This window comes from Toxorhynchites rutilus, chromosome 1, assembly GCF_029784135.1.
Source record: "Toxorhynchites rutilus septentrionalis strain SRP chromosome 1, ASM2978413v1, whole genome shotgun sequence".
NCBI classification, from domain to species: domain Eukaryota; kingdom Metazoa; phylum Arthropoda; class Insecta; order Diptera; family Culicidae; genus Toxorhynchites; species Toxorhynchites rutilus.
In genome coordinates, this window is record NC_073744.1 from 41,535,767 (window position 1) to 41,561,607 (window position 25,841).

General features: G+C 38.5%; 1 protein-coding gene across 3 annotated transcripts in view; it reads right to left on the reverse strand.

Moving 5' to 3' along the window:
* LOC129775591 (elongation of very long chain fatty acids protein AAEL008004) overlaps window positions 1-24,406 on the reverse strand; it is a 108,309-nt gene extending 83,903 nt beyond the window's left edge. For 2 of the 3 annotated variants that reach the window (XM_055780524.1, XM_055780497.1), the window contains exon 1: window positions 23,495-24,406. The gene's annotated coding sequence lies outside the window, so the exon portion shown is untranslated. Of the gene's footprint in view, window positions 1-23,127; window positions 23,147-23,494 lie in introns of those variants that run through there. The other variant, XM_055780506.1, reaches the window with a different exon arrangement.
* Window positions 24,407-25,841: the final 1,435 nt, after the last annotated feature.

Here is a 25,841-nt window from a genome sequence, read left to right on the forward strand (position 1 = left end):
GGTGGCGATGTGCCACTGCTCAGACTGAGCAATTGCTGAGCGCGCTTTCGTGTGCACACGCTTTGGTATTCAGCACTACCCCACGAACCATGGGTTTGGGGTACGGATACCCTTAACCAGTTCTGTCGCGCAGGTAAATCACTTCCTGGTAAGATCGATGTGAAAAGCGATCCCTTCGCTAGCAGGCACCTGACGGCGTGTCTGCTTGCAGGTTATGAATCTATGTTTTGCAAATGATGCGGGGAACAGCGTATCTCTGACCGTGTGATATGGCGTTCGTTGACGGAAAAGCTGGAAGGGAGACAGCTAGAGTTGTTTGGTGTTGGAAGAGGTATCCTTCTGTTGGTCGTATTTGTAGCTAGCTGTCTTCGTTTGGGTCGACTACCACGTTAGCTTAAAGGATTTGCAACTTGACATTTTTTTAGGTTTACGTAGGCAGTGGACGTATACCTCCAGATTCGTTCCGATCATCTAGGGAAATAATATCCGGAATGCACGAAGGCGATATCGTATGAAAAAATTTGATGCCGTCCAGTGTCTTGCCGTTAGTACAACTGTGCAAAAACCTGAACCAGATTGAAGTAGCACACCTCTCAATTTAATTCCAAAATTTCCTGCTAGGTTGACTAGAATACATCTGATAAGTAAGACTTGTCGAGGAAAGACATTGCGGGAAATTGCACCTGCTGTCGGAAGATCCCACTCTACAGTAAAGAAAATCATAAACAAGTAGAAATACGAAGGAACCATGGGAAATCGCCCGGACGCAACCGGATCATGTCTTCTGATGATGAACGGGTAATTGTGCAAACATCGCGAAAGAACGCTAAAACAAACATTGACTTCCGAAGTAGCCGGTATCATTGGAAGATCTGTCTGCGCAGACACTGTCCCTGAAGCAGCATACAGGAACAATCTGAGAGGTCGTGTTGGCCATGAAAAGTATTTCATCTCAAAGCTGAGTATGGGAAAACGACTACAGTTTGCTAAGGAGTTCTGGAACAAGGTCTTTTATAAAAATGAGCGGAAACCAATCTCTATAAATCGGATGGAAGACAGATGGTGTGGAGGAAACCGGGATCGGTGCTCCAGGTTCAACATTTGGTTCCCACAGTAAAACAAGACGGCGGTAGTCAGATGATGTATGGTACATTGGCGGTTTTTGTATCTGTAACCATGGAGTTTATCGATTCGGCGATGGACAAGAGAGCTTAATTGATCTCCCTGAAATGTAATCTGCAGTCTTCCGTTCTGAAATTGAGTCTCCCTCTTGATTACTACTTTCAACAGAATAATGAACCAAAGCAAACTGACCTCATCGTGCAAGAATGCCTTGCTCTATAATATCCCAATCAACTCACAACACCTCCAAAATCACCGGACTTAAACACTATTGAGTATCTATGGTGGGAAATCAAGAGCCATCTGAAAAATAAAAATCCAGGAAACGAAGCGGAACTCGAAACGACGATTACGAAGATCTGGGAGGCACTTCCGTTCACCAGAAATCTCGTCTCGGTGCTTGCATGAAGTGCTGCATACCAAATACTAGGGGATCGATTTTTGTTATCTGTTAACATTCCTGAACTGATTTAAATTTTCTTCTCAAGAAAAATTTGAACTGTAAACTCTATTTTGCGACATCTCAATTGGAGATTTTTTGATTGTATTTTAAACCTGAAGTAGAAATGTAACCATTTTAATTTTTTCTTATGAGAGTAAAATGAATCGATTTTACGATGATTATAAGTCGCATCTAATTATTTACTTTTTAACCCTCGAACACTCAAAAATAACAAACCAGCAGTAGGTGTATACTCAATTTTGCGACAGACTGTATCTCTCACAATGAACACAATGAAGAAAATTATAATACTGTTAAACCGAACTTTTTGAATGATAGGAAAATGTCAAGCATCATCAAAGCGAAACGTCCCACGTTCTGATTGGTTTAATATGTGTTCCGCAAACTATGCGGACTAGAATGAGCAGCTAAAGTTGCAGCGAGGCCCTACTAGAATATACCCACACGAATCGGAACACAAACGTAGATTTCCATGCTACATCATTCTATCCAATGCAAAAAAATTATATAATTTGTGATTTTCATTCTTGTCTCGCTTCAGCCAGCGAGCAGCCAACAGCCATACACTGAGAGTTCGCCAGAAGCGAAGCATATAATCACCTGAGGCCGCGGTGTATGTTAACTGAGGAGAACACCGCCGCGATGGTTGTTTATTTTGATACTCTCGAAGCAGCAGAACATTCGCAACACATATTTAGAGTAGTACGTGCGAAATATGACCAGCTTGTATATTGTTCTCGCTATAAACAAATAACAAATAAATGAACCACCGATCCTCAACAGTTTCTACAAAACCACACAAATCATATGCCCTCTTCCATATTTCTTAAATGATTTAAAACAACGAAAATTGGAAGCATTCCCATTTTCCCATACATTTCTCTGCATTTCTGTGCTGACTTATCGGTGTTGTCAGTAACGAGCAACAAATATATCAGCAGAGCACAATATGTAGATATCGCTGCGGATCAAATACAAATGCTATCTAAACGCCCTAACTGCCCCGCTTTGATTGGTCCGATGTACGGTTTCCACAACACAGCCATCAAAACTTGGTTCTGGTGCCTGGGGAAATTGGCATTGCAAATACATGCATGTTGGGGGGATTTTTGACGTAGAACTACGTCTTTCATTAAAGGTGTCAAATCAGAAAACAGGTCACGTTTTTATGAAATAAAGTTAACGTTAATAACTATTTTTGCCGTGAACGGATTCTGGAGATTTACATACCAAACAAATCGAGATTTGTTTGATATGCTATACATCACAATTCCATAGACTGTATATGGTTTAAATTGATGAAAATTGGAAGCATTCCAATTTTCTCATACATTTGTTCTGTCCATTTGTGTGCTTTCCCGAACAGAGCTGTCAATAACGAGCAACTTATCGATGAGCAACGAAGGGGAAATCGTAAGATGTGAAGTCTCCGAGAACGAATGAAAAGAAGAAGAACGAAGGGAAATATTTGCCTAGAGTATAAACAGTGGATCTTGCTGAGGCAAACTTCATTCTTCGTGAGAACACCGACTGGACAACACCGTTGCTGGGCGAGCTGGTCGGCGAGGGATCGAATGCCTTTCTCAAGGCAATGGGGATGGAGGAGTAATATTGTGGATAAAGTAAAGTTTTCCAAGAGCCTTTTTGATGGCTATAGACGAATGAATTGAAGAAGTTTAAAGTATCAAGCAAAGAAGGAAGGCAAACTTTCAGTATCGTTCTGTATTCAAAGCAATGAATATCGCTTATTCTTCCTTGTTTTGCGTCATCACATGTCTTCGTTTCGGATTGAGCTGTAGACGCGACCAAAGTACTCACTCGCTGATGTCTCTGGCTTTGCAATCATTGCATCAAACTGACGCCATTGCATTAATGTTTTGAGCTACACAATTATATGGGGAATCACCAAGTTAGGCTATCGTCGGCTCACCAAGAAAATAAATGTTCTGGAATTTTGCCTGTGATTTGGCTAAGTCAATCTAGACTGGCAATATTAACAAAAAGAGATAAGTGTGTGTATATTTAGTTGTTTCAAGCCATCGATATATGGATATTTGTGTGCATACGTGCATGCTTCATAACCCGTACGTAAAACCGCATTTGTAATGATAAATATAAACAAGGAGGGGAGATAGCGGGAAGGAATTATTTACGCTAGGTTATTAGTAATGAATCTCTGCTGAGGCAAATATTCAGCCTTTTTCCAAGCAGTTAACATTATTTGTTTTCTGTCATCATAAAGACTTCGTTTGTTCCTTTGACATTGCATCAATGCATTGAACTATGGTGAAGCAGGTGTTGAGGTTGTGCACCAAAGTTATTCAATATGTTATAATCCTCCCTATTCTACGCGGCGAATGATGTGAGATGGCTCAAATCACGGTGTTCCCGAAGGCGAATGAGGTGACTATAGATTGTCACTAGGTGAGATTTGAAGTCGTATCCTCATATGTTATCGACTCTAGTATCAAATACGAGCTGATAAGTAAGGCGGCTTCCAGGATAAAGCGGGAAACTTTGCAATCTCACCTCACTCGCCGCGCAGAATAAAGGGGAATAAGCCATTAATTTATTTGGGTTCGCGTGAAGATAGAGTTTATTTCGCTTATTTAGTCACCAAGAAAGTAAATGTCAATCTAGAATTTTGTATGTAATTTGGTTTCGCTTGCCAGTAGCAAAACTTTCTCCACTAATGATGACAGTCGCGCTTATCTTGAGCATGTATTGTTCTGCGAGCACAAGAATGAATCATCAAACAATTATCGTCAAATGATTCTACAATTAAAAAAAACAAACGACCAAACTGGTAGAATGGTTATTTCAAAAATTTTCGTAGCATTATAAACAAGCGACTTGAATTGAACTAAATCGTAGTTCTACGTCAACAATGCGGTCGTGTCTTGAGCACAACCTCCTATAATATATAGGCCATATATTCCCTAACACATCCATCAAAACCAAGGTGCCTTACATTACATGGCGTTTGTTTGAATTCTTTGCTTACACGGAAAATTAAATGAATTCAATTGAACTCGTAGTAAGCGATCGATCGTGAGTTCAAAACTCAGGGCCCTCATTGACCATCTTTGTGTTGTTACAGAATAGCTACGTCCACGCAACAATCATCAGCGATGGAGATCGATCCACGGTCGAAATAAGATCGATTCATCCATACAACTGCTCTGCTCTGCAAGACACATCGGGCTGCTGTTCTATGAATAACTCAACAATGATCAATCAACTGTCTCCACTGTCCGGTGGTCCAACTGGATAATGGAAGAACAGAAAGAATACTATTTCGCCTAAATGGCTACTGTGTGAATGTACCATATGTAATGATATAGAAGCAATACTGGCGAATGACAACTGTGTAATGTGCTAATTATAGATATGATAACCATGTGACATGTACACAATTAAAATTCGGCTCTGTTACATCTAAAATGCTAATGAGCCTTAAATAAATAAATGGGATAAAAAAAATTGAACTCAAAAATGGTTTGATTCAATTAATAATTTAATCGATACAAACAAACGATTACTAAGCCAACGGTAGTCCCATCATAGGTATAAACCACCTTTTTTGTATTATAGCGACTTTCAAACTTATGGTTGGTTCGTCTCTCATATTTTTGAAAATATTTTTATTGTTTTTTTTCAGTCCCAATATGGGTTAAAGTTTGGGTTGACGGAGACCGGCCTTATGAACCGCCTCCCTACGCCTGGACTTCATCCGAAAAATATTCTTTTTTTTTTGCATTTCGTGGAACTGGAACTAAGAGCTCCTTCCTCAAGATGGTACGATCAATGCTGACAAATATTGTAATCAACTGGATCAATTGAAGGGCCCCAAAACGACCAGAATTGGCGAACCGACGAGGAGCTGTTTTCCATCACGACAATGCAAGGCTGCATGTTGCGTTAGCCGTATTGATTAAAGATTGATTGGGATGCTTCCCAGACCTTGTTCCATCCGATTATTATCAATTTCTCTCCTTAAAAAATTCTCGTCATGGTAAATCTTTCAAATCCACCGCATAAAAACAAAGTATCCGACGTCGTATGAAAATTTCACAAACATTATTTTTATTATATAAAAATTGTCATATCTCAGGAACGGTTAGTCCTTGGATAAAATGTTATACACTACGTTTCACAACTATAGAACCACTTCATTTTTTCTGAATTTCCAGAGATGCTCTCTTGGAAAGTTCGTGTAGCTGCTGTAGTATAGGAAAGTGAAAGGAGAACGGACATGTGCATCCAAGGAAGTGAAGCGGGTTTCTTAGGAAAACATATATGGGGAAGCACAATATTAAGTTCGTGACTACTCAAGCTATCATAATCTGACATGCGTGAGTATACCCTTTCGATCTTCTGAATCAGCAACCTGTTAAATTCATTAATTGCATTTTTTTACATAACCAAACAACATGCTCGATATTATGACATCCTGGACCACAATTACATAATAATAATAATCATAATAACAAGGGTGCCGCCTTATTCCCCTACATAGGGTTGAGTTGGTAGATTATCTAGTTGATAATTAATTAATACATAACCAGTTTAACAAAAAAAAACCGAACAGATTTGCAATACAGATATGAAATTAAGATCTAGTTGGATGAAAGATCTGTAGGAAACGTTGACATCGATTTAGTCTTTTGTTCTTTGTTGTTCATTCAATTCATTTTCTTACCTAGTTCTGGAAATTCTTGTCCTAGCTGGATGAAGACGGATTTTTGCTCAGAAAAGCTATCGAGCATTTTTCAAATCCCTCTCCATCGCGTTTGACACCACGCCGGAGGATATATTGCCTTATGATATTCAAAAACGGTCTTGTATTTTACATTTTTACAGCACTTAGCAACATAAATTGTTGGTAGCAGGACCTACACGATAAAAACGTGAATTGAGCACGAATTCATTGGGAAACATACAATACAATAACTGATAAATGCCTATTATCGGTAAATGGAGAATAATTCATTATACTCATCAACTCACATTGAGAACTAACGCCCGAATTTAGACAAAATATAGCTCGGGAGGATAACGAGTGGTTAGTGCAATCGAAAGAAAACATACCCATTTCAATCGACAAATTGTTAACTTTTTTTTAACTATATACACTGTTTATGTTTTAAGCAAAAACATTGCTGGATTTCCTGTCTAATGGTGTATAATACAACATATGTCGCAATAACGATTTTGAGTAATATGCGTTTGAAAACTCTTAATGAATCGTTACATTTTCCGTAGAGTAACCCCCCTATATAGAAATCAAAGACATAGTCCTATGTCAAAATTCCAGTGTTTCATATCTATAGAACCAGATGGAAAAACTATCACTCCTTTACAAAATTAACGTCAATTTCACATGAATCACAATAAATTTTTAATTCATAGGTCATCTTTAGTTCTCAATCAGACCAAATAACCCATTCGGGGTGGTTTTGACCAAGTTGCGCCATGGTGTAGTGTGTATCTCGTTCTACGCAGAGGATACTGCTCATTTGAGCTCTTCAAATCACTCATACTGCTTGTAATCTGCATCTACTATTCATACGATCACTCTTCATAAGTTCTTGATAGCGTTTTAATCTGTTGAACAAGCTGACCGGTCCAGAATCTGAAGCCTTTATTCATCAAACCATGCCATTTCCGAATTTTATGAATCGATGCTAAATTACCCAACCCTCACATTGTTTTTTTATTTGAAAACAGCAAAAAATGACTCTGAAGTACTTCGTTGCACTTCTGACTGTTCATTCGTGTTGATGGTAAGCTACCTAAACCAGGCCTTTTTGAGAAAATTCTCTCCAAACCATAAAAATCTCATCTCCAAAGCTGCGGGTCCATAAACTATTGTGGAAGCTAATGCCATGGGTTTCACAGAAGGAGAACTTCTCTAATAGAAAGAAACCCAACTTGAATAGAATTACTACATTATGGAAGAAATAACGGAACGTTGCATGTAATTTTCCAACTCGTAACCTACTTAGTTACGCAGTTTGATGGTTTGAGGAAAATATTTTCAAAATGGCCTGGTTCAGATAGGTTTCCATCAACACCAATGTACAGTACAATGAAGTACTTCAGAATCATTTACTTACGTTTTTGTATCATAAACTCCGTGATAATTGGGTAATTTCATCAATCAATTCATAACATTCGGAAAGGCAAGGCATGATTTCTTGAATGGGGCCTTCAGATTCTGGACTGGTCAGCTTGTTTACCAGATCAAATCCCTATCAAGAACTTATGAGGAGTGATCGTAGGAATAGTAGACGCAGATAACAAGCAGTATGAGTTATTTAAAGAGCTTAAACGAGCAGTATCCTCTGCGTAGAACGAGATACACAATGCAACAAGGCGCAACTTGGTCAAAACCACCCCGAATGGGTTATTTGATCTGATTTCTAACTAAAGATGACCTACGAATTAGAAACTAAGTGTAATTCATGTGAAATTGACGTTAATTTTGTAAAAAAGTGAGTGTTTTTCCATCTCGTTCTATAGTTATGAAACAGTGGAATTTTAGTTTTTTGATTGTTTCGCGCCTGAACACAACAATAAAGTTCAAATGGCCAGTCTTTTGAATGAAGATAGTTATTATATCCTACGCCAGGAGTTTCCAAATGGTGCTCCGTGGGTATTTTGTGCTCCGAAAAGTTATAGCAAATGCTCCACTTGAAAACCCACTATAGAAAAAAACTATCTTTCATTCAATTTCACAGGGTATATAGTGCTTTATCTTCTTTACTCCGGGTCATATGTCGTGTAACTGTGACACGCAACCGAAATAGAGTTGTTCCCAGTTGGGTAATGTCAATGCGAGTAGGATTTGTTTTATTGATTAAAAAATGCAGGTGCTCCATTTAACGTTGTTGCTATAAAAAGTGCTATGCAATATAAAAAAAAATCTGAAAACCCCTGTCTTACGCTATATACTTCAATTCAACCGACTTCTTACATATCTCTGGAAATTCAGAAAAATGAGTGGTTCTATAGTTGTGAAACGCAGTGTATACAGTGTTTATGTAAAACGACACGTAGATTCTATTTTTTTATATTACTTCACTTAAGTGGTAAGTATTGAAATTTGTCGATGTCGTATTCTGAGATACTGAGGGTAAAATCCAGAGCCTCCAGGCAACATAATGATGGCTTAAATTTATTGCGGAAGTAATTATGAAGAAGTATCCAGCTATGTCAAACGAGAAAAAAGTATACATTATCATACAACATCATACAACAAACATGGCTGGTACATCATAAAACATTAGTGAATCCGTATCTGCATCATAAGGCCGTTTTCGATAGTAAACCTCAGTTTACGGTCCAAACACTCAACATTTGCAAATGTTTGGGGTTTTTTGCTTCAGTCAAACTTATTGTATGTCTGCGAAAAGTACTACTGCCAAACGTTCCCGTCAAGCTTCAAAGGCATTATCGAGAACAATTTTGTACTCCTTCAGGACTTGTGCTAAATATTGATAATAAGAGCACTTCGAGTACCATTTCTCGGAGACGTCTGCGATAGCAAAAATGTTCAAAACTAGGCTTGATGTCAACCAATTGAAGGCATGAAACGAAGATGTGTGGAATGCACAAAAACTAAGAAGCACTTAACATATAAGCTCCTACCTAATTGCCGAGCCTAAGTACAAAAAAATGGACGCACCTGTACACATTCTAAGGTTGATGGACTCATCATCCGAGGATTATGAAATGCTCTACAAGCGGATATTACCAAAAAAAAGTATTCAGAACAGAAATACGCAGTACAAAAAAAACAAAAAAGAAATATGCATGATACATTTAAAATTCATTTTCAGATAACGGTTTGCTGTTATTTCCTGTTTCCGCAACAATGATGCATCATCAACGGTGATTTCTTTGCTGCGTCAAAACACCTCCATGAAATATCTATCCGGCGAGAGTTCAAATTCTTAAAAAAAAACACACACACAATAAACAGTTGTCTGCTATCGCGACCTGCGAGTAGTAGCCGGTAGCATATGAAGAAGAAAAAAACCGATGCGAAATCGTCAAAAACATTAATCATTCAAGGTCGAAAATTTTCTTTCTTCCGAGATGTTTGAACTCACTCTTCCTCGTCTGCTGATTTTTTCGCAAACGTTTGCGAAGGTTACGCATAATAATTCACCGGTCAGCATCACCGTTTCTCCGGATTCGGTTTGAGAATAACCACAGAATTCCGCATTGGTAGGAAACGAATCAGGGGAATTTTATATGTTGAATATTTGATTTTTGCAAATGTTCCGCCAATAGCGGCTGAAGCCGGTTGGGCTTTTAGTCTTTTATAGATCGTTTAGATTCAGCGGAAAACTTGCTCCTCGTGCATATATTTACATTTATTGACCAGTTTGGTTTTTTGAAATATCTTATGCCAAAATCATCAACAGATTGGTACAGTTGTTTTTGCGAAGCGGAAAATCGATTGTTTTAACTGGAGTTTACTTCCAACTGACCTGTTGTGCGTACCAGCACAATGAATTTGAATTTGGGCCATCCATTGGTTATTGAAATTATTAGTTTTTTTTTAGAAATATACATTTGAATCACAAACTACAATAATCAAATTAAAAGGAACGAAAAATGAGAGTGAAAAAAAAATCAGCTCAGGCCACATAAAATCACATCGGCAAGGTCAGTTCCATAAGAATGCGGGTGTAAATGGATGGGGAAGTGATCCTGATTTCAGATGGCTAATTTATACCATCGCAATCAATTTTCAATATTCGCATGATTGATCCAGCAGTGGTTTATATTGCTGTCCTAGAATTTGTATGTTCATTTCATGATAGTCTCTGACCGTTTTAACATGCACATCCCGGAAACTGTTTGCTCATAAACCGATTTACGATAGTTTTACAACCGATTGATGGTGCATATATGATCGCGTTGGACAACTTCCGTGATTTGTTCAATACTTTTCCTGATATGATTCAGAAATGTTGTGATGCCTTTCGACCGCACCAAAGAAACGGATGTCTCTAAGTCTAGATAGAAAAAGAAACAAAGTCAGTCGGAATTATACCATTTGACTGCGGCGGTTGTTCGAGGATCTCTGATGAATGTATTCTAAAACTTAAATTCACAATGAAAAGTTTATAAAGACGAAGACCCATGAAGGCAAGGAAGTTGAGGGATTACTTCAACCGGAATCCGGACGTTTCGATTCGGGATGTGGCCAAAAATGTAAATTCTTCCGTTTTGGTTAATCCAGCAGACTATAAAGCGTGCCGAACTTCATGTCTACAAGGTAAAGCCTAACCGAACCGATAAACAGAATACGGTGACCAATCCCGCGTCAGGAAGGTGTACTGCGAGTGATTGGTGCTGCCGAAATGCATCGTAACGGACGAGACGAGACGTACATTGAAGCGGACGCCAAGCAGTTCCGAAAGAAGAAGGTCGACAAGCTTTCCAAGAAGTACTTGCTGTGGCAGACGGTCTGTGGGTTAGGCAATTTCAGTAAGCCGAACATAACGATCGCCACCATCAACGGCCAAATATATGAGGCCGGATCTGGCATCGCGCAATTACGCGGAACCGATGATGGAGTGGTACGAAGCCAACGATATTATTTTTGTGCTTATGGAGGCAAGTCGGCCAAATAACCAGGATTTTAATAAAGGTTGTGCCATACATAGTACCTATATTCGATGAGCTTATCGAGGCAGTACACGAGCTTATGGAATACCATTGTATAACGACACCCGAAAAAAAAACTTGACCGATCGAGAACTGAACCCAATAGACCCAGAAGACTCTATGCAAGATCCGACTCAGAACCGACTCTCACAGATTTTTTTGAAACATATAAAACAACATGAAACATATGATGGAAGCTGTTCAAAATCACAATTTTCATCATCATATGACCAAATTTAATTACGTCCGATTTTTGAAAAGGGCGTATTCAAAATCATTGATCTTTCCTCCAAAAAAATCGTTACTCGGAATTCAGATGTCTGATTTAAATATGATGCTTGGCAAAATTGTTGGAACATAAATGAACCATTTAGGAAAAATAACATTTTAAATGGGGGGTAAAAAATGTTTACTCGAAAATTAAATTTAATATTACAAACTTTTATATCGCAGAACACACACCCCCACTCCTTCGATATTTTTTTGTATATTTTTACTGGAAAACCCTTCCAATTTAGCAAAGTTTTATGTACAGTCGTGCCGTGGTAAACTCACCAAAACGGAGATATGCATTTTTGATTTTTAGACGTAGAACTACGTCTTTCAGGAAGGGTGCCAAATCAGAAAAAAGGTCACGTTTTTATGAAATAAAGTTAACGTTAATAACTATTTTCACTGTGAATGAATTCTCATGATTTGCATACCAATCGAATCGGAATTCTTTTTTTGTTTGATATGCTATACATTACAATTCGCTAATCTCTAAACGGTTTAAATTCATGAAAACAGGAAGAACTTCCTTTTTTCCCATACATTTGTTCTACCAATTTGTGTGCTAACTCTACCCGCATTTCGAATGCTTATAAATCGAAAATTTCTTCATTTTGGAGGACCCGACGCTATACGCCAAACTTTGTTAAATTCCAAGGGTTTTTCCAATAAAAATATACAAACAAATAATTGAGGGTGTTTTGAGAAATAATAGTTTTTGATATGAAATACAGTTTCTGAGCAGATTGTTTAACAGTGTATTTCAAATGTTATTTTTTCAAAATAGTTCGTGGATTTTCCTTCAACTTTGCTTCAACCATTTAATTCAATTGTTAATTTAAATCAGACATCTGGATTTTAAATTACGTCCTTTTAAAAAAAAGGCGTAATTTCAGTTGGGCTTGATAATGATAATGTAAATTATTATTTATATCATAAGTACTAGAGTGCCAATGAAAGTGGCCATCTCGCATTTTCAAAGCGAACTTGATTGAAAATGTTGATTTCCACGAAAAAGTATCCTTTGCAAAATATCAGCTTAATCGGACTTCATTTACTAGTGTCGCACAGTGGTCAAAGTTTGAGTTTTTTGAAAACCGAGAAATCACCCAAGGAAATCGGTTTTCAAAAAAAATTGTTTATGCCGTATGTCTTAGAATTGCACGGAACGTCGAGATTTACTGTTATCTCGAAAAAAAAATTCTTAAAAAAATTGACTATCTGGCCTTGGTAGTTTTTTGTCTAAAAAGTCGATTTTTACCGAATTTTTTTTTTCGAGATGACAGTAGAAATCGACGATTCAAGCAATTTGAAGGCATTTGGCATCAAAAAAATTTGTTTCCGAGTTATGCAGAAATTTGTGTTTCATTTGTATGGCAGCCCCCTTAGAGAGGATGGGAGGAGTGTCGAACCACCATAGAAACGTTTATGGATCCCTAAAATCTCTATAGGCCAAGTTTGATTTCATTTGCTCGATTAGTTGTTGAATTATGCACAAATTTATGCTTCATTTGTAAGGCGAACCCCCCCTCTCACCTTACAGAGGGGGAGGTGTGTCTATTCCAAATTCACATGCCAAATTAGCTTTCACTTGCTTGATTAGTTTCCGAGTTATGCAGAAATTTGTGTTTCATTTGCATGGCAGCCCCCCTTTAGGGAGAGGAAGGAGCCTCGAACCATCATAATAACCTTCCCCGGACACTAAAACACCTAAACACAAATTTTCACGCCGATCGGTTCAGTAGTTTTCAAGTCCATAAGAATCAGAAAGACAGACAGACATCACTCCATTTTTATAAACATTGATGTCGAATCGGTCCAGTATACATGAGTTTTTGGAAAGGTTTTTTGGAAAAAAGTGAAAAAGATTATTTTTGGGACCACCTTGGCAATAAGCATCCTAGTGAGAGAGCTACGAGAGCTTGATGTAGACCTGTGAATGTTGGAAAAGTTGCATTTTGCTCAGAAACCGTAATGGTAACCCTGGAAAAGCCATTTGTTATATGAACTTGTATCCTTCAAACTGTTTGTAATAGTTGAAGTGGTAAAAGAATACAAAAACATTAATGATTAATGCTGTATACACTCAATAGCCAGCTATTGAAAATAAAGTTTATATAGATATTCTAACATGAACACGAGAAACTTAACTCTCTTACTACCATATATCGATTTACACAAATTTACTCAAAAATACAATTCGTTAAAGCATCCCAATCCCTTTTCCTCTATGTAATTTCGCTGAGAAGAATAAGAAGCTATCATTTATCAGTGCTCATCAAACTTTATTAATAAAGAAGAATAACACATAATTCTCTCCTTAGTTGTCACGTAGATATCATGCTTGCCCGGAACATTGTCTGTAGTGTGCCGTAATCGCCAGTTGATGTAGATTAAATATCCTATAGCCGGGAGTGATAAAATTGTCAATTGAGCGCGAATTAATTGGACAACTAGCTGACCCGGCAAACTTCGTCCCGCCTACATTCACGTTTTCTAACTATAAGCAAGTTCATGGGTCCAATCGCAGAACTGTTCATTTTTTGATCTTCTAATCGACCCTGTTGAATTTACGATTTACTATAAAATTCCTAGTATTTCTACCAAAACTCATCATCATCAGATTATTTTTAGACACAATTCTTCAACCACTCAAGTTCAAGATTTTTCAACCACTTGAAAATAACATGTTTTTCCGTTATATGGAGTAAATGTTTTATACAGAAAATATGATAGAATAAAGACAGCCCTAAATCGGACAATTCCTTCCTCGAGTTCTGCTCTTATCAACACAGTCGGTGATAGTTTATTGGTATAGATAGAAAAAGATATAGAAGTGCATTTCATTACATTAAAATCCATTTCCAGTTTCGAACAAAGATAAATTTCGCTAGCGAAAACATCAAATGTACTAACAGCACTTGACACTATGTAATTGTAGAACATAGGGGAACCTAATTTTCCGAACTTTCCTATTTTCCTTCAAATTTTACCGAAAATTTTCAATTGTCATGTTTGATTGGAATATTTTTGGTTGAAATATGTGTAATATGTTTATGGGACTCCCTCTCCATTCCAGAGGAGGAAAGGGTGTCATACCATCATAGAAACATTTCTCATACCCAAAAACCCTCACATCCCAAATTGTGCTTGATTAGTTCTTGATGTTAATCTAGGGAATGTCAAAATTCCCTAGATGCTAGTAATTTGACTAGCTGGTTCGGATTCTACTCACAAAGAAAACGCTACTTCCGTGGACGAATCGAGAGTAATTTATTTCTGTGATTTCTACAGTTTTTATACTAAAACTATCTCCCCAGTTCTTAATTCTACCCTCACCACACATAGCGATAAGCTACCTGAACATCTTATCACAATAATAACTGCCTGTTGGTGCGCAAGGGTACTCATTACTTCTCTTTTGCCTTGGTGTCAAACTCTTTTTGCCTGCGTCATTTCAGTTATTCCTGCCATGTGTTCTACCTGCTTATCCGGCAATCTCTTTTTGCCTGCGTCATTCTAAGTACCTATTTTCTAGTTGTTTTCTCCCTTTCTCGCTCCTATACGAGATACGGGGAAAACATGTGTTTCATAATTCAGTTTCTCCTATTCTCGCCGTTGCTCGAGATAGGGAAACACATATTTCTTTTATTATCCCTAGATCGTAAACAAATTTTACCACCGGCCCTGATTTGACATTTCCGTCCGTAACACTCGAGTTATGCAGAAGTTTGTGTATCGTTTGTATGGCAGCCTCTCTTAGAGAGGGGGGAGGAGTGTATTCACCATAGAAACGTTTCGTGCCCCGTAAAACCTTCACATGCCAAATTTGGCTCCATTTAGTTTTCGAATTATGCAGAAATTTGTGTTTCATTTGTATGGCAGCCCTCCCTTAGAAAGGGGAGGGGAGAGTCTAACCACCATAGAAACATTTATTGCAACCTAAAACCTCCATATGCCTAAGTTCCTTTCACTTGCTTGAATAATTCTCGAGTAATGCAGGAATTTCTTACCCCCTCCTTAGAGAGGGGGGGTGGAGAGTCTAACCACCATAGAAACATTTATTTCATACTCAAAACTCCACATGCCAAATTTGGTTTCATTTGCTTGGTGGTGGAGAGTCTGACCACCATAGAAACATTTATTTCACCCTAAAATTTGAACTTAATTTGTATGGCAGAACAACCCCCCCCCCTCCCTTTTAAAAGAGGGCGGAAGGGTCTCAAACTATATAATCCATATATATATAGATTTAGGCTCTCGTCGAAACATTATGGAAAATAGAATGTCCTCCAAGATTATCCTATTAATTGCTGGATAAATGTCTCGTCTAATGGTATACAGTGTACCATATATCGCAATAACGATTTTGCGTAACATGCGTTCGAAATCCCTCTATATTCCGTTACAAGCCTTTTTTTCAATTTCGTTGAGTGATCGTCCCCCCCTCCCCTACATCAAACACGTAGTCCTACGTCTAAATTTGATAACACACGGGTCCTACATTTAAAAGATACGGGTCTAACATTTAAAAAAAACCATCAATTTTCACGAAAATCTGAGAAACACTATATAAGTTTGGCTGATAAACCTAGGCTTTGGTGCTTCTTCCTAATGATAACACTGTCAATCGGAGAACTTGTCTTCGATGAATCTCCGGAATGTTATGCTAGAATTTAGGAACTTATCATTTCGAACTTTTGAACATTTTCAACAAAATTATACGCTCTTTTTGTATTCGGATGATACGCAAAAATGTTGTATATTGAGGAACTACTATGGAATCCATCGAATTGAAACTGTATCCGATTCGATGCTTGCTACGTGCTCAAATAGCGAGTTTCCTTTTTTCCCCGAACTTCCCTGTTATGACGGTTTACACATCGCTATCGCCTATAGACGGTGGTTGGGCACGTATTGTGTGCTTCCTGTAAGAAATTTCATATTTCGTATTGGAAGAGATGAGAACTAGCTAGCTTTCGAAGCTATCGAACACATCGCAAGTGGCTCTCCTAGGTGGAGGATAAGTAATCATAAGACAAGCGGCGACAAATCAGGGCCGCTATCAGTTCCAATCATTCACCAATTGTTCAATTTTTCCATGATTTGACTTTTTTGAGCGATATGCTACTGATAACACATTTTCTTCCTCGAAGAATCGACGATCCAAAACAGACCGCAAACCTGTGGCAACCGTAGCACTGGTTGCTACAACAATAGCAACAGCACTGACATTAGGCGCGTCTGAATGTTTTGAATTGAACGCTTTCGTATCGCCGCCGCCTACACATACCATTCAATACGAAGAGAAAAACTAGATCGACTCATACCAATCGACACGAAATATTTTCGTCGGGGAGATCGAAACAGAAAGAGCACAAGAGTGAAGTAATGATGAAAGCATTTCGAAAATTTTTCATTTCGTACTTTCGGTGAAATACCTCAGTTTGTTTACCAAGAGTAATTTCGAATGAGGGGCCCACCGCATGTACAAACTCGGAATTGTCAACGCAAAAAAAAATGCACACACAAGCACGTGACACACACACACACACACACACACACACACATCTCGTTTCGACACAAAAGGTGCGGTCACATATAAACCTACTTCCGTAAAAAGGCCGCACACGAAATTTCAAACCGATCGTCAACACCTTGTTTGCCGTTAAATAACTTTGGAAAACACTAAAATTGGCAGTTTTTCGGTCAGAACACACGCTTGTCGAGGGTAAAATGGATTTTTCTACCGCTCCATCGTTTTGCTCACGCGATGATGAGTAACAACAACAGTGGTGCACTCTTTCGTACGGAAATACGCACACAGTGTCACCCAGCGCGGATCGGCACGACCCACACCAACGGAAGTCCCCGGTGTCGTGAAACCGTGGCGCACGTGCTTCTCCGCCACATTCATGCAGTCGGTGCTCGTGAGGGGTGTTTTTGTTATCTAACAGGAGGGATTCACAGACACACAACCGTCCTGTGAGATGTTCAGAGCAAAATTGTTTGGATAGAACTTTGGGCGCCAGTGGTGCCAAATTCGAACTCCCTTGCTCATTCGAGAACTGGGCCCTTCATCGAAAAACGTCTATCAAACAGAAACCGTAAGATAATTTGTGTCACATACAGAAGATCACAGCGATCGTCATACGGACGAGACATTCAAATAGATACATGGATCTACGTGGTGCAAGATCTCGATCAGCGTTAGCTACTATTGTTAGGAAATTCAGAAGCGACATCTCCACAACTGCCAACAAACATCGATTAGCGTTACCATCATAATTCATCAGAATGGAAAGTACTCATTCGCAACAGGCTTTTGTGTTTGTTTGGATCACACGGACTTTGATCCTTCAAACAAGCATTTACTTCAAATTTACATTTACTTCTCTAAAAAATCTCCTCTAGAACGGATTGCCCTCGGCGAAAATGCATGGCATATCCCTTTTGTTCTCACTGATCTGTCTTTGTTTATTTTGGAGAACACGGAACGTAGTGTCACTGCAGGAGGGAGCTTCGGAGATTTGGATCTGTAATCGAATTCAGAATGGAATATTGGAATACTAGACTCAAATTCCATGAAAGAACAAATTCGGCTTTGAACTCGATATACAAATTCCGGAAACATGTCCGTATACCAAAAACCAGATCAGGGCGCGGAATTTTGAATTCCAAACTATTGATTTCTGATTGCTGATGTTGAATCCAAACTCTGGTTCGACATATAGATTGCAGATTATGATTTCTTATTCGATTTTCCCATTCCAAAGTGGGCAACACCTTCCATGAGTGGAGAGCTTCTTACAAAACATATTGTGTCACATCAACAGGACGAGGAGAAACTGAAATTAATAATTAATATATTTATAAATAATATATTTATAACGTAAACCAGTGTGGGGGTTTACGAAACAAGTCAGATTACAAATTTCGGACTTCAGATTCCAGATCCAGACTCTATATTCAGTTTCCAGGTTACGAATATCAAATTCGTAGCCTGGGGACTCCAGACTCAAATTTCTGGTTGTCTTGATGAATTTTCGTTTCGGATTCAAATTGTCTTCCCAGATCAATATGAATACTGTCTAATTTAGAAAATATTTTTCAATTCTACCTCTCCTGCCACATTTCATTTGTTTAATAAGCTGCAGCCTATTTCAAAGTAGTTTCGAAGTAGGCCTGAAATTTTCTTTTCTAGGAGGCATAAACCAGCAAAAACCAAAGCTTCTACTTTTGGGTAAACCGGTCACTCATGCTATGTCATTCAAGTATCTTGGGGTTTGGTTCTACTCGAAATGTTCTTGGGGACCCATATTAAGCATCTGAGTAAAAAATGCCAACAAGGAATAAACTTTCTCCGTACAATTACCGGCACCTGGTGGGGAGCCCATCCAGAAGATCTTGTCATATTGTATCGAACAACTATTCTCTCAGTGAAGGAGTGTGGGAGTTTCTGTTTTCAATCAGCTGCCAAAACTCACCTCATTGAACTCAAGCGAATTCAGTATCTTTGTCCCCGTATTGCGTTGGGATGTATGCCCTCAACACACACCATGAGTCTCGAGGTTTTGGTATGCGTACTCCCACTAAAAGATCGCATCAATTTGTTATCTCTTCGGTTCCTCATCCGGTTTAAGGTTATGAACCCATTGTTGATCGAAAATTTTAAACAGCTGTCCATTGTTCTGATAATTTCTTGTGCTGTCATTCCAACCTAAAAATTATTGTTGCTTTTCAAATGATCTTCATATTTAATAGCTTTGGAAATTGAAACAACGTGAGATTCCTCGCAGATATCATGATTATGATCAAATAAAAATATTTCAGCTCTTCATGTAGCATCGTGAATTCAGGTTTGGAACAAACGATTCAATCTGTTGATCTAGGGCAAAACATACGTCGCATCATCCGACGCGAATCCTTTCAAATAATTCTTATATGGAATTCTGTCCTTATGAAACTGATCAGTCATTGCATTGTAAATGATATTATGATCAGCAACACCAAGCGATGCTGCGGCGTAAAAGTAAAAGTCATGTTCATCATTGTTGCTTTGCTCAAATGTAAGAAATTTCACGCGTGGAAAAAATCTGTACCAATCTGTAATTTTTGACGAAAATCTGTACTCTGTACCGTACAGAATCTATAGCAAAAATAACGAAAAAAATCTTCACCATTCCAGATAAATCTGTACGTGTGGCAACACTGCATATTTTCCTTAACACAGCCATCGAAACCAAGGTATCTGGGGAAATTGGCTTTGCAAATACACTCGACAAAAAAAATAGAGGAACAGAATGCGAAGTTAGAAATTTTAAGTGATTTTCGACATGCTGTAACGTCGTGAAAAATCAACGCATATCGATGGGATGCGCATATTTTTACCTTGGTGTGTGTAGGTGTAGTGGGCAACTATATCGGGAAGAAATGAAAAATCGATTTTTCTTTTTTTTTCAAGAATTTTCTGGACTAACTCAATTTTATGCCAACCAACTCAACAGCAAATCCAATTAACCTCATCAACCAGCTTTTTTTGGTTCAGGAACGTTCCTGTAGGACCTTCTCACACCGAAATATTTCATAAATATTTCGCACCGTAAATCGAAAGGCAGTTTTGAAATATCCAATAAATTCTGCACAAGGATAATTTGTTACTTTGAGGAAAAAAAATATTTCAATTTTTTGCAACGATTTCAAAGTAATGCCAAAAACAGGATTTTTATAGTGCTTTACAAAATCCACTGTAATTCTGCAAATATCGCTGTAAGTTCAAATGTTTACAGGCAAATTGTTAGCCTAGTGTATTCCTCAAACATCTGTGAATGTTTCATATTGATACGTTCAGCCGTTTTTTCTAGCCGATTTTTCAAATTTTGGAACAAATTAGAGGAGCATTTAATCGCAAATCGTACCAGAAGTATAAAATCATACGCGACTCTCAGAATGAACGATGCGTAACTTTCTCTTTATGAGTTTGTGGGTAAAGAGTGCGTGTATGTATGGAAATGCGTATCACACATATTGAGTATCATCACTCCTTACAATATTTGTACCTACAAACTCATGAAAACGAATGTTACGAATCGTTTGTTCTGAGAGTCACGTAGGATTTTGTACTTCTGATACGGTTGCGATTAAATACTCCTCTAATTTACTCCAAACAAAAATCGGCTAGAAAAAACGGTTGAAAGTATCAATATAAAACGTTCACAGATGTTTAAGGAATACACTAGGCTCAAAATTTGTCTGGAAACATTAGAATTTACTGCGATATTTGCGGAACTATAGTCGATTTTGTAGAGCACTATAAAAATCCTGTTTTTGACCCTTTTTTGAAATAAATGCGAAAAATTTCAATTTTTTTTTTCGTCAAAGTGACAAAATATCTTTGTGCAGAATTTATTGGAGTTTTCAAAACTTCCTTTCGATTTGCGGTGCGATGGTTGTTTATTGAATTATTCATCATCAAAGACGAAACGGAAATTTTACATTCAAACTGAAATATCTCGGTGTAGGAAGGTCCTACAGGAACGTATATAGATTTTCTGTTGAGTTGGTTGGCAAAAAAATGTGTTAGTCCAGAATGTTCTTGAAAAATCAAAGAAAAATTGATTTTTCATTTCTCCCCGATATTATTGCCTACTGCACCTACACACACCAAGATAAAAAATATGTACGTAAAATTTCCTAAACCCTGAAAGTTGTAGCTTCAAAATGATCGATATGCGTTGGTTTTTCACGAAGATACAGTATGTCATGAATCACTTTAAATTTCCGGCTTCGCACTCTGTTCCTCTAATTTTTTTGTCGAGTGTACATGCAAGTTGTGGGAACTTTTGTTCCCACCCACATTTGTTCCCTAACACAGCCATCAAAACGAGCCTTACATTACATGGCGTTTGTTCGAATTCTTTACTTACACAGCAAATATGTTGAATTCCATTGAATTCGAAAATTGTTTCATTTAATCAAGAATTTAATCAATACAAACAAGTGATTACTAAGCCAACGGTAGTCCCACGTCAACTTTGCGGTTATATGATACATATAACCCACCCATTTTTTGAGAAAGGATTCTTAAATTTACCTTGGATTTTCATTCACTCAAACGCGATGATTTTTTGTTGTTGACAGTCTCGCAGTAGCAGCTATATTGCCACCAACATTTTACGCTAGGCGAACAATTTTCAATGTTTTTAACTGTTTTGTGCATTGATTTTTTTTGTGTATTTTAGCATATAAACATGTCGTTGTATTGTAGTTTGCGTTGATAACATTACATTACATTACATTGCCTAGTTCTTACGTCCCGTTAAAGGGTTAAAGATCGCGGTCGACGTGTTATCGAAAATTTTGGGGATTTCTTCGCGGCAGCATCGATATTTTGCAGTCAACACACGCTTTATGATCTGCCGGTTAGTGTGGCAAACTGATTTATGTACCAAAAAATCGATTATTGTTCCATTTGAAAGCCTCCAAGAATCAAAACAAAATAAGATTTTTCATCGTTTTTCTAGTGTTGTTCAATAGCTTTAACACGGATTTCAAAAGAATAACCACTCCATAACTTTCCAAACTTTCAACTGAAAACGGTATGACACTGATAGAAAAAAGAAGCGGTGCCTTCTAATTGATGTACAGGTAAACTTTGATATAACGTACATTTCACTTTCAAAATTGTACGTTGTATCGAATTGTACGTTATATCGAAGCATAATAAAGTACTCACAAACGTAGTCTATAATACATTATTGTGTTGCGGTTTTAGTAAAGTTAACGAATAACTTCAATCAGAAGACGATGCCAGCCTTTCTCATGATGTTTCCCTTCGTACTCTTGATTAAGCCTTGATTCACGGAATCACAAAACCAGCTGTGTTTCGGAATTGATTGACGATACAAAACTTGTTTTAGCATCACAATACAGAAAATTCATTGTTCTATCCGAAAAAAAAATATTGAATTTTTTTTCCTTTACACTTTGGAAATGTGGTAAAATGTACGTTATATCGAGGGTACGTTATATCGAAGTTTCCCTGTACTCATTCCTGCGCCTCAATTGCCGGACTCCGTACTATTGAAGCCGTTTTTAGACTCGTTTTTCGTTCATCTATACGGCTAAACAGTTCATAAATTTGTTTAAGGGTTACTTCAACACAATAACAAACAAAGAGAATATTCAATTCCATCAAAAGTAGAACAAGTTGAAACACAGAAAATAATTTTGTAACAGCTTTCGTATCAAAATGACAACCAACTAATAGCTTCCAGCGACATGAATAACTTCTCTGTGTTTTCTTGCTTATTGATTTGAATGTCTTATTTCTAGATTGAAGGTAATCCGCTACGTTAATCCACGATGAAACGAGGAACTAAACTATGCAAACTATTGCCATTGCTGAAGTTTTGGTTCGGTTTGATCACAATTTCAAAGGATATACTGGTTCTCATTGCTTCTATCGTATTACCATAAATTTCATCAACATTTTTGTTACGCTCGAATTATATTCAATTCAGCACATTCATATCGCAATCAGTTAACTATGTAAAAATATATCCATAAATATCAAAACTCCATACATTTTGGCATCTCTGCATTTTCGATGTCAAAAACTCTAGGCAACTCATACAACAACCACTACAGCAACAATCCCAAGGGATATCACACGACTGGCTCATATCAGAGAACTGTTGAAACGGAGCATCTCTTCTTTCTCCTCCAGACACAGCTGTTGTTCCATACACTCTTTTCTCATCCTTTCTCTTCTCAGATGGATTTTCATTCGTTTCGATTCAAGCATGAATTGCTGGCAAGAGACACCCAACACACCCCGATCTGATAGTGCGAAGTCTATGCACTTCACATTACACCATGCTTATGTTGCAACCATATTTCACCAGCGCCCCCATCACCATAATCATCGTCGTCGTCTTCGAAAATACGTACCAAACAAGTGCACCGAACAGATGGTGAGGCGATGCGCGCTGCTTTCTTCTTGCGTATGGAGATATTTGTGTCTTATCCGCGAGGCGTATCGAGCAGAGGCACTTCGTGATTTCTCACACACAGAGTCAAACACCAATCGAAACGGATGAAGTAATCACCACCGCGCGCGCACTTTCGTGCGTTTTCTTGCACAATTCGGGGGGAAAGAAACCGAACAAGGAGAAGCGGAATGAAGAATCGTTTCGACACCGAAATAAGAAAAACTAGCCAATTTTTCAGCAACTGGTCGCCGCGAAAGCAGAAAAAAAAGCTCCCAACCGCCTTGGATGGTGGAGGGACGAGGGGCGGCACAACGTGTGTTACTCACACGGCGTTCTATCAATACAACCCCGGGCGCTCAGTACCGAGATATCCGGAGCAAAAAGGGGAAGCGCAACCGCACGGCTGCTGCTGTTGGATGTTGGAGTACGAGTACTTTCTCCTGTTCGCGTTTTCCGAAATTGTCGCGAGACACACACCACCAATATCGAGGCGATGCTGAAAACACGTCGCGACTAACTAAACGTCAAAATTTTTGCGTTTGTGTGTACACGACCGAAATCTGGTGATCGCAATTTACCGATGCACAAGGCCTCCCACTGGTCCCTTCGATGGACAAACAGAAAACGAGACTTTTAAAAATCGCAAGGCACAAGCTATGTAGGAAAACCCAAACCGACGACGCGTACGGAGGGGAAACCTTGTGTGTACAAACGAACTCTCACTCGCGCACGGAAGGAGCAAACCTTTGCGTTACGATGGGTGGATCTTTTCGTTGGGAAGCAAGGAAGGAAGGAAGTTTGCTCAAAGTTATTTCCAACGCCAAACTAGGCAGTCTATCAGACGCAGAACCGACGAACGCGAGAGCTCAACCGAAACTGTTGGCGAGCGAGCTCAGCATGATCGGTAAATATAAAACAGCACGAGCAGCACTCAACACAGACGAAGCGTCGGAAAATTCTTGTATGCGTTCGATCGCGGGAAGGAAATGATTGAGCGAGAACTAAAATCGAGAGAGGGGTGCGTTAAGTGGATAAAATTATATCGATCCATCTTGCTTCGTACTGGCGGCATTGAGCTTCGTGTTCGGCGGACGAGAATGAATGACTTCTTCTTATTCGTTAGTATTTGGGAGGCTTTAACCTTTTGCGGTCGTATTAATTTTTTATATGGGTTTCGTACCGGTCGGAATTAATTTCCCTTGAAAGAGCATGTATAGGAGAAGTGTGTAATACGCACCTCCTAAGCGAGAATGGATTTATCTTGACCGTGCTCTTAAAATTTAAGGTAACAACTACGTCAGTACGTAGATTAGTTAGCCCTCAGTCATCTGTAATCGTTCTGTATTTTAGATACTGAATAACAAAAGCGCTACGAATTTTATTTTGTAAGGCGCCTAAATTCTAAATTTCCAATCGTACGGTGTTAAATGGCCCTGCAGAAGTATAATATGCCCATGAGCAGGGTTGCCAATAATATTTTTTTAAAAACTGGAAGATTGATCTTAAAAAAAACTGGATCCTGTAAAACCTTTATATTTTAAGAAGACCGGCTATGATTTATCTAAATTAATTTTGACGTAGGACTACGTCTAACCGGAAGATATAGGGGGTGAAATGGAAATCTAGACACTGAACATGTAGGAAAAAATGCAAGATTTGGAACGCTTATAACTCAAGCATTTCTCAATAGATCGCAAAGGTTTTTGCATCAATTGATAGGAAATATATCTACGCATCTATCATAACGAATAACATTTCATTTTTCTTGAGATAAATAATTGAATAATTGTGAAATATCAAGCATTCTCAAAATTCACTATGTGCCCATTTTTGATTGGTCCATTTTGTGCTCCTCAAATCGTACCGACCAAAACGGGCAACCAGAGCAGCAGCGAAATAGAATGAAGCACGATTGGAAAGGAAAAAGAAAAAAATGAACGAAACATTGGTCGCAGTCTCACACATGCGTAATTCTCGAGCCAGCCAGTCAGCTTAGAAATCCCCGCTCCGCTGCCGTAAGGATCATTCTCATCCAAACCGTACACCACATCGGTTCGCATCATAACACATCAACAAACCAACCCAAGCAGCCATGTCTGGACATGGTAAAGGAGGAAAAGTGAAGGGAAAGGCAAAATCCCGCTCGAACCGTGTTGATATGGAGTTCCCCGCAAGGGTAGCTAGGCCGAGCGCGTTAGTACCAGTGCACCAGTCCACCTAGCCGCCGTTATATAGTTTCGGCCGCCGAAGTGATCGAGTTGGCTGGTAAAGCTGCTCGCGACGATAAGAAAAACCGCATTCAGAAC